Source organism: Heterocephalus glaber, unplaced genomic scaffold (assembly GCF_053883595.1).
Source record: "Heterocephalus glaber isolate CG9 unplaced genomic scaffold, H.glaber_assembly_v1.0 deba00001600, whole genome shotgun sequence".
Lineage (NCBI taxonomy): Eukaryota > Metazoa > Chordata > Mammalia > Rodentia > Bathyergidae > Heterocephalus > Heterocephalus glaber.
In genome coordinates, this window is record NW_028258372.1 from 10895639 (window position 1) to 10912910 (window position 17272).

The following is a 17272-nucleotide window of genomic DNA, read 5'->3' on the forward strand; positions in this document are numbered from 1 at the left end:
AGCCCAGAATGCCTTCCACTCTCCTTGTTCATTCCCCACACACATACCTAACTGTTGCCTGTTCTTTTAGTGTTTCTCAGATGCTTTCCTTTCTGCCAGAACCCCTGAGTGAGCTCCACAGCACTCATCAGTTTCCCTGTGATCTGAAAACATTTATTTCACAGTACCTTTAACACCATCATACTTCTTGGTATACAGACTGCTGAATGGTGAGCAGCTTGAAGTCCGTGGCTATGTCTTACTTATCTCAGTACACCTAAAAAAGGCAAATTCTTCTCTTGTCTTCCTTAGGCCCAGAAACTTTGTCTTATTCTTCTGCGTGACACTATCACTGCACCCTCCACACGGTGGCCTCACAATACATGTTTGTTGTTAAATGTATGAATCTAGTCATTCATACTCATACTTTAACATACCAACCCACAACACTGAATTCTGGGTTGATTCTTTTTAAATGCCCTGCAACAATGAAGCATATTTTAATTATTTGTCCAAAGAATCCAACTTTGTCAATAATTTTCAGTCCCCAAATCCCAAGTCCCATATGTCTCTCACAAGACAAAAGTACTTGCAAACCAATACAGCAAATGTCACCTTTGGAAAATTCCCCAAGCACTCATGCTGCAGAGATATATTCCTCTTCTTCCTGTTTCCCACACCTTCCAGGGCAGCAGGAAAGGTTCAGGGCACACATCTACTGCCAGACTGACACGACAAGCAATTGGAAGAAGACTTGCTTTAGTAGTTGTCATTTGCTCCTCACTGTGCCCCTCCTCATCCCTATTTTCTATACTTTCTGTGAACATTTTTCATGACTCTCATGTCAGCAGGCATGAAGAATGGTAAGAGAGAATCTCCGAATACAATTTTAACCTGAAGTTTCCATTTGCTCCATAATCAAAGTTTTTGCCAAGTAAGAGCTTTGTGTTGCAGGAACAAATGCCCTGAAGTCTTTCTCACCCTTTTTCAGAGATAAAGTGAAAAAGAAACCAGTGGTTTCAGTGAAGAGACAGAATGTCCCCACGCCTTTCCACTAGTCATTCCCTAGCCACCCTGGGACAGCCTCTCTTCCGTGGGGAGTGTGTGGACTGCAGACACATGCATCAGCTCCAGTTCTGCTGTGGCCTAATGCATGGCTCTCAGGAAGAGCAGAAGGGCCAAGTGTTGCTGGACCATTGGTGCTTGAGAGATGATGTTGAGCCAAAGTTAAGGGGAAAAGAAGTTTGCAGAAGAGCTTTTATTCATTTTAGACCATTGGTGGTCTTCAGCCAGCCTATTCAGCGGAGGTTTTATGCAAAATGGGAAAGATGTGCCACCTATGGGAGAATGTAGTTCCTCAGCCATGGGTGCTTCCCAACCTGAGCTGGAAAGCAGAGACCCCATTGCATAGCCCTGTCCCCCTGTGCCAGCTGTTCTTATGCCTTTACCACAGCAGCCTTAGAAACATCAGCTCATCTACGGTCACTGCCTCCCCTAAGCCCTTGAATCTACCAACTGCAGCAAATCCTGAGACTCAACATCCACCCACACAGTGCCCATCTTTGTTTCTTGGAAGGAAAACCATTATCTCTCTTGTGGGTACCCCCCTTATCCACTCCTTTGCTGCCCCAGGCACCTCAGCATTTCCTCACCTGTCTCTGTTTCTCTTTCCTCTCAGCCTGGCAGGAACCAGATGGACCCTGAGTTGCTCAGAAACAAGTGGCTGTGCCCCACACGTCGAGAAGTAAAAATGGTAGGTGAAGTGTGAGAGAAATGGGCTGCATACCCCAGGGCACAGCACTCCCCTTCCTCAGTGGAGTCCTGTGGCGAGAAACAGTGATGGGGTCCCCTGCAAGGAAGGCCCTGCGGCAAGCTGCCAATGAGGGACGGTAGGTCCTGCGAGCATCATCAACTCTGACACCATATGATAAACCTGCCCCATTTTCACAAGCCACCGGTGAGCCAAGGTGACAGGTCACAGGGAAAGAGATGAGACCAACCACTTTGTTTTGGGCTTCTAAGTAACTACACCCTTGTAAAGAGGTTCCAGAGGTTACGAGTCCTCTTCTACCATTACAGTGGGGGAGCGCTCTGCTTAATCTTTAGCTTCCTCACTAATTCGGTCAGCACCTCAGAAGAAAAGGTGGGAAGAGATTTATTTGATAGCAGTTCCTATCTAGGGAGGGTCTTGGCAGGCATGGCTATCTGGGGATGGTGGTGAGGAAGGGGTATTAAGAAGAGAAAGAAAGACATCCAGGGGGTGCGCAGGGAACAAACACAAGGCTCCGCCACTCTCAGAGTTCCTGAAGAAAGAGGCCTGCTTCAGGAGGGATGTTGTACCAGGTCAAAGTAACACTTTATTTAAGGCAAGGATTAGAGTTAGTATTAGGCTAGTTGTTCAGGTTAGGGTAAAGACAAAGCTGGGGTTAAGAATGATTTAGGTACACAGTTAAGTTTAGAGTAGGGGATGGGGAAGGATTTCTTCAACTCTGGTACATTGTGATTCTCCTTTGACCTGAGGAGGAAGCAGGGATAAATATGTGATGAGAGAATGGGAAAGAGGTAGAAATAAACAAGAAGTATGGAGAGATTCCTTTCCTGAGTTCATGGGAAAAGTGCTTTAGGCTAGTAGCATAGGGAAGAGAGCAGCAGTTTTGTGAAATTCTTGTGTGGGAATTAGAATTTTAACTGAAGCTACAAGGAAAGATTCACCTGAATGTTGTAATCTATGTTCACTTCATTAGGACCACAGGGTTTGATCTTAGCACTGACTGGAGTTTAGCCTGGGGTTCCTTCTGGTTTAATTCCTGGAATCTCTGTAGAATGTGCTGACTCCAGTGCTGAGATGGCTAGTCCAGTTGGCACACCTGGCACTTGAGCAGCTGTCCCTTTTTTTTCAGGACTACTTCTCTGACCTTTGCCCTTGCACCAGACCTGACAGGAGGGAACCCATACACTGAGGCTTTACCTTCTCTGTCGCTTCTAAAAAGAAAGTCTTCAAACACAAAAGTAGCCAGGAATCTTCCCTACTACTGTCAGAAGCTGGTGTGAAACTACAGTCAGTTAGAAAACAAGCAGGAAATACTCTCACCATATACAGAAGCACTTGACATCTTTGATGCCCTACTGGGGAGCTGCTACAGTCACTATGACACCTCTCATTTTTCAGCAGTGAATTGAGTGGGAGGATTTAAAAGAGTCCTGAGAATATAAAGGAACTTCTTCAATGTAATTAAAGGTATCTATGAAAATTCTATAGCTAACATCATACTTCATGGTGAAAGACTTGATAGTTTCTTCTAAGATAAAGAACAAGACAAAGATGTTTGTAATCACCATTTTTATTCAACATCGCACTGTATATTCCAGCTGGGGTATTTAAAACTTTAAAACAAGCAAAGAAATAAAATACATAAATATTAAAAAAGGAGAAGTAAATATCTCTGTCTCTCTCTCTCTCTCTGTCAGTGACATGATCTTATATATAGAACATCCTGGGGAATACACACACAAACACACAGAAACACACACACACACACACCAATAACAAAAGCCCAACAAAAGTCAGAGCTAATAAGTGAACATAGTAGAACTTCAGGACTCAAGGTCAATATACAAACATTATTTCTGTACACTAACAATGCCCACGACAAAAATAAAAAAATCAACAATCTAGTGCTAGAAACAAATTTGAAAAATGCTGATTCACACTGATTCTAGCTTATATGAAGGGCACCCTTGAAATTTTCAAGTGTGCTTTAAAGTGGCTCATTTATTCACAAATTTATTTTTAAATATCCTAAGTAAGAAGTTTGGGAGCTGCAAATACAAAAAGAGAGATGTAACCTCTGTCATTATGAAGCTGAAAGTTCGTCAGGAAGGCTAGACATTAAGCAAGTAAATACAATAAAATGTTTATGAGTCTCCAACAGAGGAGGCCTGAGGACAGAAGGCAGAGCACTGAATACCAAACAGTATTCCAAGACCCAGTCATCGCCATGAGAAAGTAATGGGTACCTCGAGACCTAAAGATTATGTGGGGATGATCTAAACAGGTTTTGAAGGCCTACTAATCTCAAGACATAATAAAAATATATATATATATATAATCAAAATATAATCACCAGAGAAGAAAAAAGATGCTATGACATGATGGCAGAGCGGTACCCTTTGGGTTTTTTTAATATCACATAAGGATGTATAGATGACTTTATTGTCAAACACAACTCAAGTTTGCTAAGGTGGTATATTATTATTTAAATCAGAATATTGTTATGGCCAATGTTCTAAATGAGACTTTCTTCCTTAGGTAAAACCAAGAACTATGACAATCCCAGATGGCCCGAAACTGTCCCTTAAGAATTTTATGAATCACAGGTAAGCCAAAGGGGCAGGACTCTAAGTGGCTATATCTGCTTGGGCACAGGGTCCTAGATTAGGAAGAGTAAGTAGAATGTTTAAGAATGGACTTCTTGATAGGTTTAATTTTCTCATTTGTTCAAAGAGTCAGACTAAATAAAATTGTTTCTCTTTTTCATTGAAACTACTGTAGAAAATAAAATCTTTCCACCTTTAAAAAACAGTATAAGGAATGATAACATTTTGAAATATGACTTTTTAAGCTAATGTTTATCAAACCCATATTGTGTACTGTAAGAAAAGATGATTCGATGGACATTTACTGCATTTCTTATAATATGTTCCACACTGCTAGTGAATTCATATTTTATCCTTACAAAACTTGTAAAGTAGGTGACATTATTCCTTTAATATGAATGAGGAAGATGGATATCAAAAGGTTAAATACTTTGCCTAAGTGCACACTAATTTAAGACATAAACTTAGGTGTTTTTTAATACATAGCTGGAGCTCTAACCACTCCCTACTCTGCTTCTGATGGTGAATACCCATTGTGTACAGTATTTAAGATATCATTTTAATTAATTACTTCATCCTTGTTAGGAGTTAAATTCAAAAGAACAATTCCCTCTTTGGAATTTTCTACCTTCTGAGGTGTAGAACTGGCTACAGACCAAACAAAGCCAAGTGTTATCTTTTGGGTTTTCCCAGGGTGGAAAATATTCCATATTTGCTGTAGGCAAAAGCCTCTTATCTATCTCCCTTCCTGTTAGATATTCAGTTTATTGCAATGGATCATGTCTCTAGAATGGGAGGGCAAGTAAAGGCCAGAGGTAGCCAGGTCCTGGCATTATTTTTGTCATCACGATAGATATGGCATGGAGATGCAGAGTAGAGAGTAGGAAGGCAGTTTGGACCCAAAAGCATAACAAAATCAGTGAGCAGGTCCTGTAGCAGTCAGTCCTGGAATTCTGGTCAGTACCTAGAGCCCAACAGCATGGAGTAATGTGTGTGTGGCAGGCAGCACAGCACTTGGAAGTATCAAGAGCAGGGATTCATCATATTAGACACCCAGTTACCTATGGCAGAGCCCAGTCACCAGAAAAAATTCTGTCTGCAGAAGGGAATCTGCTAGCAGAAAAACTGGGAAGCCTAAGATTACCAGGGGGCCATATCATGATCTATGGGCAAGGAGTGTACACTTAGAAATGACATTAAATACTGAAATAGTTTACATATACATATATTTTGAAATATTTTTGTTGTGCTCATAATATAAAATGATTAAAGTAAATCTAAGCAAACTTTTTAGCTATACATACGTATATACACATAGATTTTAAACATTGTACTTTGTAATATAAAATGCTGGAAGGAAATCTGAATAGTCTTTTCAGCTAGGGAGGAATGTATAGAAAATGAACTCTAACTAAAAACTATTGATTGCCTTTTGCCTATTAATGATTTTCAAGAGAATTATGAAATTTCTATGTTAAACAAGTGGGGCATTCAGTTTCAATATTGAGAAACTCTTGGATATAAGAAGAGAAATACGAATTCCTGGGGCAAACATAGCTGTCCCAAAGGACAATGAGTTAACCTAGAGTTTCTCTCCATGTGGTTTAATTCAAAAAACATTCACTGAAAATCTGTTAAGCAACACACATTGTATTGGGTGCTGTGGATACAACAAGGAATGTAACCATTCTCTGTCCTTGAGAAATCTGTGCTGTAATTGGACACTAGACGTAGGTTAATAAATAATCTCCATAAAATGTTAGAAGAGCTGTGTTAGATGTGGGCACAGAACATTAAGACAGTTAACTAGCTCAGGCCCAGGGTGGAGGAGAAGACAGAAGGTTTCCTAGGACGCCAGAAATGAATTATAAAGAATACTTGCATTGAATCTGATTTAAAAGGTCAGCCTATTTAGCTGACAAGCCATACTGGGTACAAGCCGAAGCTCTGCAGTCATGCTGGCTGATTTCCAGTTCAGATGATGTAAACATGGGCAAATAATGGGCCTCTCTAGACCTTAGTTCCTTTGTCTATAACATCAGGACAGCAATATAGTGCCTGCTTCATATGTTGCTGTGAGGATTAAATAATATAATTATGAAAAGAATCTGTGGTTAGTTTTCCATTGCTGTGGCAAATACCTGCGATAATCAAGGAGAGGAGAGGTTTGTTTTGGCTCATGATTTCAGAGGATTCACTCCATTTTTGGTTGGCTCTCTTGCTTTGGGCTTGTGGAGACATACAACATTGTGTTGGAGGAAAGCTCCTCACCTTGTGGCCAGAATGCAAAGAGAAAGGAAAGGACAGGGCCAGGGCCCAAGGATTCCCTCCGAGTATGCCGCAATGACCTAACTTCCTCCAAGTAGGCTCATTACCTAAAGGTTTTGCCACCTCCCAGTATCACCACGGGCTGGGAACCAAAGCCTTTAACACATGGGCTTTTATAAGACACTTAAGATCCCACTTACAGTAACACTTTAGTACACAACTCTCAATAAATTTAAATTATCAATTAATTTTAAATGCAGTACGACCTGACATCTGAAATTGTATGGGGGAGGCTGTTAGATTGCTTTCTATGCTTAGAAATCCCTGTCCCATGCTGATGTAAGATTTTTAATCTTATCATTTGTAGATTATTAGACAAGAATCAACAGGGTAACTTATTAAGAATTGACAAGAGGGCCAGGGATTTAGCTCAGTGGTTTCACCACCTGCTGCACAAGCGCAAGGACCCGAGTTTAATCCCTGGTACCAAAAAAAAGAATTGACAAGAATTTAAAAATGTGGCAGTATTGGTTTTTAAAAGAAGGTCATGGTTAACAAGATATTTCAGCCAGACTGAATGTTTGTCCTCTTCCTTTGCTCATTTATTCATTGTTTGGGTTTCTCAGATATTCAGATACTATGCTTTATAGTAGGCTTACAAGGAGGATTTATACATAATACTTTTCTGTAGGAATGCACAGTCTAATGGGAGAGACAGATAGTGGATTACACCATATGATAAGTGTGACAGCAGAGGTATGTGCAAAATGCTTTGGGGAACACTCCCAAGTAATGACTAACAATGGACCACACAACTGGCAAGGTTTCATGATGGAAGTAACCTTCTAGTGAGGCCTTGAACAAAACTTTCCCAAGCTAGCATCAGTGCAATGGAAGAATTCCGGAAGAGAAAATTGTTTGTGTAAGGACTCAAAACATTGATTGAAAGGATATATTCAGGCCAAAAGCCATAGAGACTAGCTTTGTTTCTGTGAGTTACTTTGTTTCTGTCTATGAAATGCATCTATTCCTGTTCCCTGAAACCTCTCTGCTCACTACATGCTGGCTCTTTTCCCAGACTTCAGCACACCCACAGCAGAGGCTGCAGGGACTGGGGAGGAATGAAGTGAGGCCTGATCTCTAGCTTAGGGTGCTCCTCCAAGTTCCTTCCCTCTGCCTATTCCAGTCCTCCTCACACATCAGCTCCCCTACTTCCTGCTCCATTTGGCTTCACTTCCAACTTGGCTCCCACTTTGAAGATTTCTGGAACTTCCCGCTGTTCAGTTTGGACTTGCTAACAGGACCTCCTTAGCATTGCAAACTCAGGTCTCAAGCGCCAGCCAATCACATTCATAGCCTGGGCTTTTCCCTCAAGACCTGCCACCTCAGTCCATACTCATATGTCAAGCTCCTTCTGAGTCAGGTCTCCCTATAGGCACTAGAAGACTTTGTGAAGGAGACCAAAATCCCTGCCTTAAGTGGGATTTATATGTAGTGTGGGAGACAAACAAAAAACAAATGGTGGATAAACTCCCCCACACAAATTGCTCTCCCTTCCAGGGAAAGAACAAGGAACCACACACACTGAACCTTTGTTGTGTTCCACAAACTCTTACAGCCAGTCTCCTAGCAGTGTCTTGGTCTTTAATGTGCTACCACAAAGTACATGATGTCACTAGTGTCATATAACTTCTCCATTGAGATTCTAAATTTCCCTATAACCAGCAATAGTTGGCATGCCTATCAGTCAAGATCAGATTCTTATTGTTTTCTGGTTGACTATAGATTATGAATTAGCCTTTTTGTTTTCTTCCATATCCTTTTTCAGTAGCTTTTCTTTTCTGCTGTAACACTCGCATTTCACATAGTCACTTTGCATTCTATCTCCAAAGCGCTATGCTTTCCAATTAATTACTATGTATTGCCCAATGTAACATGCCATCAATTAAAATATGGACCATTATTTCATGTACTGATAAAGAAAACAATGCCAAGATGAGGAATTTAATAGGACATCCTTATATAAAGTTAAAGCACCAAAGAAATAAACTCACTATGCAGAGAGGGATGGGAAAAATTCATCTTGGCATGTCTCTGTGTTGACCCTAAAGGAGAGAGATGGGAGGAGCATCTCGCCTTAGAATTTAAACTACAAGCTGACATTTACGAGCTGGGGATGTAGCTTGGTGGTAGAGCACTTCACTAGAATATGCACCATCACTGAATAAAGAAAACAAACAAGTTGGCACTCATATGAATGGTGTAAGTTCATGCTTTAGTGTAGCCCAGATATCTTCAATCTGAGAATTTAATATGAGAAGTAGTCTCAGGGTGACTTGCAGAAGGAAAAACTAATACAGCCAAAAGACACCAGCCACATGGTAGACTTGGTTGTGGAGCAATTTGGACTAGAATTACTTTTCCATGTGTTTAAATTATAGGGATAATACCTTGTCAGTTGTGACCACTCCAAAGCTTTTGATGAAGAAATTGAGGCTTTTACTATAACAAATTAATGACAACACAAGTGTGCTCATTTAGTGCACCCAAAAGCTATTTCTTTTTTCCTGAAAGATCAGAAATTCTCTGTCTAGCATCTTAGGTTTATTCTTCTTAGATGGTAGCTTTCATTAAGTACCATGAAGGCATCCATAGATAGGGGTATAAGCTGCTACAGCCATCAGCCTTTCAAGTATTGACACAGTCTCCACTACTAAAATTACTGGTAAATGCTGGTAACAGTTTTGAAAGGAAACATAAAACTATTATAAAACAAGAAGTAGGTGGGACCATTAAAATTATAGAGAAATTATCTAGAAAGAGCCTCAGAAACCAACTAGTCAAATTTCTCAGGCAATCTGGCAGGACTTCTATCCCACTAGATCTCAGTGTGGTTCATCCTTGTGGGGAACTCAGGTATCTACTTAAATGTCTTCTCAAAGAAGTAGTCTTGCTTATGTCATTTATAATAGCCTACCCAGATCAAGACGCTTAATCCTTATTCTGCTTCTTTTAGTCAGAGCTGTTACCACTGTCTGAAACTGCCTGAAACTATTAGTTAATTGTTAACTTGCTTCTTTCTGTCTTTCCCATTAGAAAACAAGGAACTTGTTTAGCTCTATACACCCAGATCCATAACAATACCTGACCCAAGACAGAAACTCAAAAATACTTGTTGAATAAGTCAACAGACCATGAATTAATGAAGAAAATAAGGACAATAGCCTTAATTATTTCAATTTCAGACGAGAAAAATGTCATTATACTGTGTTTAGATTACATTTTCTCTGAGTAGTTAGCTGTAATGCTTTAGTGCCTGCCTTTAATGCTTTAGCTCTTAGTGTAGTGCCTGCCATGTACAAGGCCTGCAGTAAATTATTGCTGGTTGGAAGAATGTGCCTCGCATAACCCTTTATGATGAGCTTCCCTGGCTCTCTGGGAGGTAATATGGCATATCTCTGAGAACAATGACGGATGTGATCTTAAGGTGAACAGTGGGAATAAAAATAGATTTTAGATTAGGTGAAATATAGAGAGGGATGAGAGCTAAAGATTTAAAATGACATTTTTAAAAATAAAAGCTGGAAAATCATCAATAAGAACAAAACTTAAAAGGACATTTAGGGAAGAAGGAGAGAGTTGAGATGTCATGGTTTTCCATGTTCTTCTCCATTCCTTTGTTAAACACTCAAGGGAGATTATCTTTCAGAGGACTTTAAAGACAGGAGCACTATCTCCCTGGCAGGGGTGCCTCTCAGGAATGAGGGATAAGTCAAGTGTCCTTTTCAACATCCTCCAGCCTTTTAAAAAATTTATTTAATATGATATTTATTTTAAACAGCGCTTCTCAATGTAAAAACCATTTTAGCTCAGACTGCCAAAATAGCTAGATATGACCCACAACTGTTGCAGTTTGCTACCTCTGGTACAGAAAACAAATGAGAATTTATGTTGAGACTCTGGACTTTACTAGGTTAAGGAGAATTCGGGACAAGTGAGAAATGAAGTAAAAGCACTCTACTATCAAGTGATGAGCTTAGCCAGAATGGCTCACTATAAATGTAAAGAGAATACAATAGAATTACATGTGAATACAGATGATGATAACTATGAAAGAAAGAAGAAAACAAGGAGCTCAAGTAGGGGAGAAAAAAGTCAAAATATCAGAGCCATTTCAAGCCATCAAAACTCATTCTATGGTAGAGGGGAAGTTACAAACAATGGCAGTGCAATTTTGTGTTCAGAACTGAAGCACTATGGCCCATTAACCACATAAATGACAATTAGGAGAGAGAGAGCCTATCACTGCATTCTGATTATGTCAGCTGTCTCTGGTGAGCTAGGACATGAACTGCCCAAGAATCTTTTTAAACTAAATAATTGTTATCAAATTTAACTAATTTAAAAGATATTTAAATCCACAAAAGCAAATTGTTTACTACCTACTATGTAACATACCTTTTATTAAAAGTATCTTACAGTCATGATGGATGTTTTCTGGGTTTTGACACATATTTTAATATTGAAGGTTAAATTACTTTTTACATGCAAGTAATGTGAATAGTTTTCCTCACATGAAAACAGTGATTAGAGAAAGATGACATACCACATGAATTAAGTGTCGTCTTTAATTGAAAAGCTAACAAACTGTCTAGTTACATTTCTCCCCAAACCACAAACTTGGCAGTTACTGAGTCTCTAGGCAACATACTCAAAGCTGAGAAGATTAAAAATTTTAAAACAAAATAAGACCTCAGGTCCAACTAAGGGAACCCTGCTACGTTTAGGCCTATCAATACCAGTGATACTGCTTGACTCTGGAGGCTGGAAGATATCCTATATAACTCAATTTGGAACAGTTATTTCAAGTAGCCTTTTTCCAGATTCCAACTTCTGAATAAAGATAATATTTTGTTAATTCTATTTCATAAAACTTTTTGCAAGTTGTTTTTTTACAATGCCAACTTTTAAAAGCTCACTAAAGTCAGCTAGACAATAAACCAGGCAGAAATCACTTTACAAAAAGAGGGAAAGCTCAAAATGTCAACTCTCTATAGAGAGCCAACAGTTCCATTTTATTCAGAATATTTTCTCAGACTAAAAGAAATTCAGCCATTGGTTTGGAATCTGTACTGAAACTACACATGCAATGAGAACAATATTATGCTAGTACAATTGATTTGCTACTGTATTTGTCTACTGTTTGTCTAATATCCATAATTATAAACAGCAGTGCAACTAGTGTTTGGAACAATCCTTATAGTGTTACAGTGTCAGGCACATTTCACTTCTTTTCACACCACTGGTTCTCCTTGCGTACCTGGGCTTCCTCCACTTCAGTAAAGTCTTTTTTTTTTTGGTACTAGGGATCGAACTCAGGTCCTTGCACTTGCGCAGCAGGTGGCGAAACCACTGAGCTAAATCCCCAGCCCTAGTAAAGTCATTTTTTGTATTAAAGGGCTTGCAAATCTCCTCAGGAGTTTTCCCCTTGATCATATTGGCAAGTCTTGCATGTAACATCTAGCAACCCTTTGATGTCTAGGTAGTTTCCTGCCAGAATAAGTTCAAAAAGGGTTCTTTGGTCAACTTTCAAGAACTCTTGGTCCCAAACAGAGATATCATCTGTTCGCTTTTCTTTGTTCTCATCATCCTCAGGAGGAGGAGGTCATCCTTGTGGTGGGTGCACCACTGAATGACCTTTTTTTTAATACTGCTGCATTAACGTTTGGTAGAGGAACTGGGTCATCATCTCCTTCATCATCCATTCCCAAATCTTCCAACATGGTCTTGATTGTCATAGACTGTTTGGCAATTTCAACATCAATTTCAAATATCTCTCTGTCAGAACTCTGCCACTTAATTGAAGGCATGGTGCTTGGTCTCTAGAGGACAGCGAGCCTCAGGGAGACAGGAGCAGGAGACGAGCCCAGAGGAAGGAGGCCGGCGGCAGATGAAGCCATTCCAACATCCTCTAGTCTTATGACACTCCCCATTTGGACACTAGGAAACCACTCAACTGTCATTCAGCAAGTGTTTACCACATACCGGCTAAGGGCCTGGGAATAGTCAAAATCCTTCTGGTTGTAAATGGAAGAAACACAATTCATGCCTTATGAAAAACTTGGACATGAACCTGAAGGATCCTGGGCAAAGATGTAGCACATCCCAGAAACTACTGTATCCAGGGACCTGATGTGGTGAAGATTCTATCTCCTTCTGTATGTTGTATTCTTCTTTCTCTTATTTCCACATGTGGAAAACCTGACTATGGGCATCTTCTAAGCTTTATGTCCTCTAGCTTTTGCCAGCTTGTGATCCCAAACCCAAACAATGAAAGAGAAGACACATGGCACAACTTAAAATGTGTCTTATCATCATCAAACAGTGCTGGGCAGGACAGACAGTTTCCAAAGTAATTGGGCAGGGCTGAGCAGGCAATGCCATAAATACTCATTGTGGCCTGGCATTCTGTTGGGCCTTGGTGAGACAAAGATGATGAAATGGTTTTCCAGTAAAATCAAGGTGACATCATCTGCTGCACTACACACGAATGCTAGAAATGATATCCTCAGAAAAGTTGATTGAGATGTTACAAGTAGGAGCTGCTGAAATTGGCATCTCTCTTTCAGAGCCTGCCCTCCTTTTCTTTGTAAAAGGCACAGCCTGTCTTTCCAGTTCACGAGGTTGACCTGTCTCTTGGGGTTAGTGATGACCGTGGGAGTGAAGGTGGCAGTTGAGGAACTAGCTTGTCAACTCTCAGGAATGTGAAAAAGAGATCAGTATATCACTACTAGGTATGGTCATGTTGAGGTAAGAAACAAGAGGAGGAGATAGAAAAAATGAGAGAAAAGAGAAAAAAGGAGGAGAATATAGCTAACCTAAAATTGACTCCAAGCCTTCCTTCCTCTCAGTTCTCTATGTCTTCTTCCATTCAGAAATGAGAAAGATGAGCTGTCCTGAAAAACACCAAAAGGACAAAACTCTGATTTGGGACTGTCTCATCAGTTTGTCCCTCTCATTCTGAGGCAGTGCCTACTCACCTCTTCCTCTGTTGAAAAGCGAGTATGAGAAGCACACATATGCTTGCTGTGTTTCCATGACAACTCATCCTCAAGCATCGCACTTGGGCTCTTACAACTTTCATCCTCCCAAGGAAAAGTTAGTACATTTGGAGAAGGAATGGGTTGGATTGTGGTCAAGTACATGGGCTTATCAGAGATTCTCTCAAAAACAAATTGACATTTCTTTTAGGATATTTCTGTTTTCAATGCTTAAAATAACAGTGATTCTTTCCAAATGGTGGAAATAAAAAATCTTCAGTTTTCCCTTTAGAAAATGGTTGAAGTTCAATGACTCTTCCAAAGGCCAATAATAACAGCACAGACCAGAGAATGCCTAGTCATTTGTTAGTCAAATGGAAAAAATAAGAGCAGGGATGGATAGGTAACAAATTGACTCAGTCAAGTGGCCCAAGTTAGGAGCCATTATCTTCTTTATCCAAATAAGAGTGGTGATCAAGAACTGGAAAAAAAGGTCTGGGATTTAGCTCAGTGGCACCATGCCTGCCTGGCAAACGCAAGGTCCTGAGTTCAATTCCTGGTTAAAAAAGAACTGGAAAAAAGTGTTTTAGAATTAGCTTCAAGTCGATGAACAGTAGGAGGATGGAAGTGTTCAGAGAGATGAAAATGTTAAATACTTTGAAAGAGTATCAGAGTCCTTGAAAGAGTATCAGTGACCTTGAGCTCCTCCATTAGACCTAGAGAGAGAAACAGACACTAACTAGCATGACACTTGGCACATAAAGGTGTTCAGGAATAGTTGGTGGACTGAATAAAAGTAGTATTTGATATTTGTGGGTATATCTCATGAACTCTGTACAATTGGGGGATTTTCTAAAAGACTAAGATCTGCCCTCTAGGAATGAAAAAATATTTCTTTTTTAAAAAAATAATTACTCACTTAACTCTGATTTGATTTTTCTGAATTATGGTCCCTGTTAACTAGGAATCTGATTCAAAACAATGGCTCCAAGTGACATTTAAAAATTAGTTTCCTCTCCCATAACCTTCTAAGGGAAGGATAGCTTATTTTGGAATCCAGAAATTAAGCCTACACTAGGTACTACTGTAGATTCATTCCAAGCAGAAGTTAGGATTGAAACAAAGGAAAATACCTCTCAGTTATTTTCATTGAGGGGACCACACAATAACTGTCCCAGAGGGCAAAAACAGCAATCCAGTCCATATGGAGTATTCTGTCTATAAACCCTAGATCTTATATAATTCAAATCGTTTTTTTTTTTCTCCCCACAAAGTCAGATCTCTTGTTTGTGCATGAAAATTGCAATAGTATATGGCTCAAAACTGAAAAACAATAAGAAAAAAATTAGCAGTGATGATTAGTAGTGATTACTGAGAAATAACAGCACAAGATACGTTTATAGCATAGTAGTTGATGGGGTTTGTACCCTGGCCCAACACCTTACTACTAAACTTATGTCTTTGGGTGAGACTATTGTGAGACTAAACTATTATATCAAGAAAAGTACTATACTTACTGCCTGACATATAAGTGTTCAATAGGTATTAACTAATTTTCCTATTGTAATTATTTTAAAATATTTTCTAAATCACAATTCTAATAAGACCATCTCCTACTTAAACTTTTTAATGGACTCCTTTCTTCCCCCAGCATGGCCCACGGAGGGCTGGCCTCTGTTTACCCATCCCATGGCTCCTGTCTGATCAATTCCTGAGCTCCAGCTTTTTACTGGGAGCTCTCTAAAGTACCTTCTTCTCTTACATCTCTGTACATGGTCTCTTCCTTCTGCTGGAAATATCCCTTCCCCACTCATGCATCTGACTAATATCTGTTTGTCCTTAAACTAGCTCAGATATTACCTTTCCCAGGATGCTCCCCCTGACCCAATCAGCTTGGCTTAGAGATCCCTCCCCCAGGCTCTTGCTTACCTGTGTCCAGCTGTATCAACTTTCTTATTGTACTCTGCTGATATTCTTTCTCTCCTTCTCTTCCTCTCCCATGGAATATGTGGTCCTTTGGGAAAAGAAATTACATTTTTGTCTCCAGTGTATCCCCAGGATGTATCACAGTGCAAGAGTTCCAAAAAAATGCTTGGAATCTTTAAAGTGACTTAAAATTGAAGGCTTAAAAATGAGGAGGCTTAAGAATGAGGAAGCTTAAAAATGAAGCAACCTAGAAGAATCAGCAAAGGTAAAGAACTAAAGCCTAAAAAGAAATAGATACAGAAACATCTGCAATTCCCTCGTCTCTTTACTGACTCCTGCACAGTCATGTCTGAGGTCTTGGGTTCACTCTCTTATTGTTTTCTATTTCTAAGTTGCCTGACTGAGAACATCAGAGTCACATTTGTCATGACCCAGGTCTTTGCGGATGTAACTTGATCCTGCTTTGTTTCTTGTGAGCAACCGCAGCACTGACTGATCCTGAACAAGAAATTTGAGCAGTCATGGTTTTAGATCTTTTTGAGTTGATCATGATTCTCAGAGGTAAGAGATCCAAGGCTTTCCATACTCTAAACAATGCAGAGCCTGTCTGGTGGACTAGCTCAGCACTGGATTAATAATAACGAATTCTCTTTACCTTTTTAAAGTATCCTAGCAGGCTCAGGTTAATCCTTTAAGTGCCCTTGTGGGTGGAAACACCATCCTATTACACATTGATTAGGAAAATGATAGCTCAAGGTCATTCCACAGATCATGGCAGTACCAGAAGGTCAGACTCCAGCTCCAGCCAATAGGGTACTAGAGTCGTATAACATATGTCAGTCTCTTTTTCCCTTTGGCATTTTTCATTCTGGACACAAAGCTACAGAATAAAAAGTAGATCAAGAGGTAAGGTAAACAGAAAATCATATATTTGGACATGAACAAATGACAAATAACATTTATGAAATTTCCCTGAACCTGTTCCTGGACAATTTGTAAGGCACAAGCAAAAGTAAATGCCCCAAACTACCCAAGGGAATTACCCTATGCTTCTTTCTTTGGAACGAAAAGCCACCGAGAAAGAATAATAAAGCTTGTGACAGAAGGACAAAGAAAAATATTTTCAGGCTTTAGAGACTTGATTTTTTCCTGCTATTTAGTAAAGATTTTGTTCTGAGATGAACTAGCTACAAGCTTCTGAAACACTTAGAAAAGATTTAGTGACTTCTTAGGAGTGACTTCAAAATACTTCATTCTCAAGTGAAATGACCTCAAAGTTATTCATTGTCTCAGTATTAGGCAGAAAAATGATCAGGGAGCTTCTCAAACTTGGTAGGGTCTCTTCTCACCCCCAAATCATATATTGCCTACTTCTATAGTTCTTATACCTACTGCATGGTCTGCTTAGTAGATACTCAACAAGGTTTCTTATTTAAAAATGTGAATGCATGGCATAATCAGTGGAGGAATCATGGTCTCTTATTTTTAGTTCTAATAGGAAGGAAGGAAGGAAGGAAAGAGGAAGGAAGGAGAGAGAGAGAAAGAAAAAGAAAGAAAGAAAGGAAAGAAAGAAAGAAAAGAAAGAAAGAAAGAAAGAAAGAAAGAAAGAAAGAGAAAGAAAGAAAGACGCATTTGCCAATTTCTTTGTGTTAATGATTCCAACCTGGCCAATTTTGAGTTTT

General features: G+C 39.6%; 1 pseudogene across 1 annotated transcript; it reads right to left on the reverse strand.

Annotated features, from left to right (window-relative positions):
* Positions 1 to 3156: 3156 nt before the first annotated feature.
* On the reverse strand, positions 3157 to 16184 carry LOC101699366 (S-phase kinase-associated protein 1-like; annotated as a pseudogene). Its single transcript, XR_015444516.1, has 3 exons — positions 15594 to 16184; positions 12067 to 14380; positions 3157 to 11971 (listed from the first exon to the last, which is right to left on the reverse strand). The product of XR_015444516.1 is annotated as an S-phase kinase-associated protein 1-like (transcript).
* Positions 16185 to 17272: the final 1088 nt, after the last annotated feature.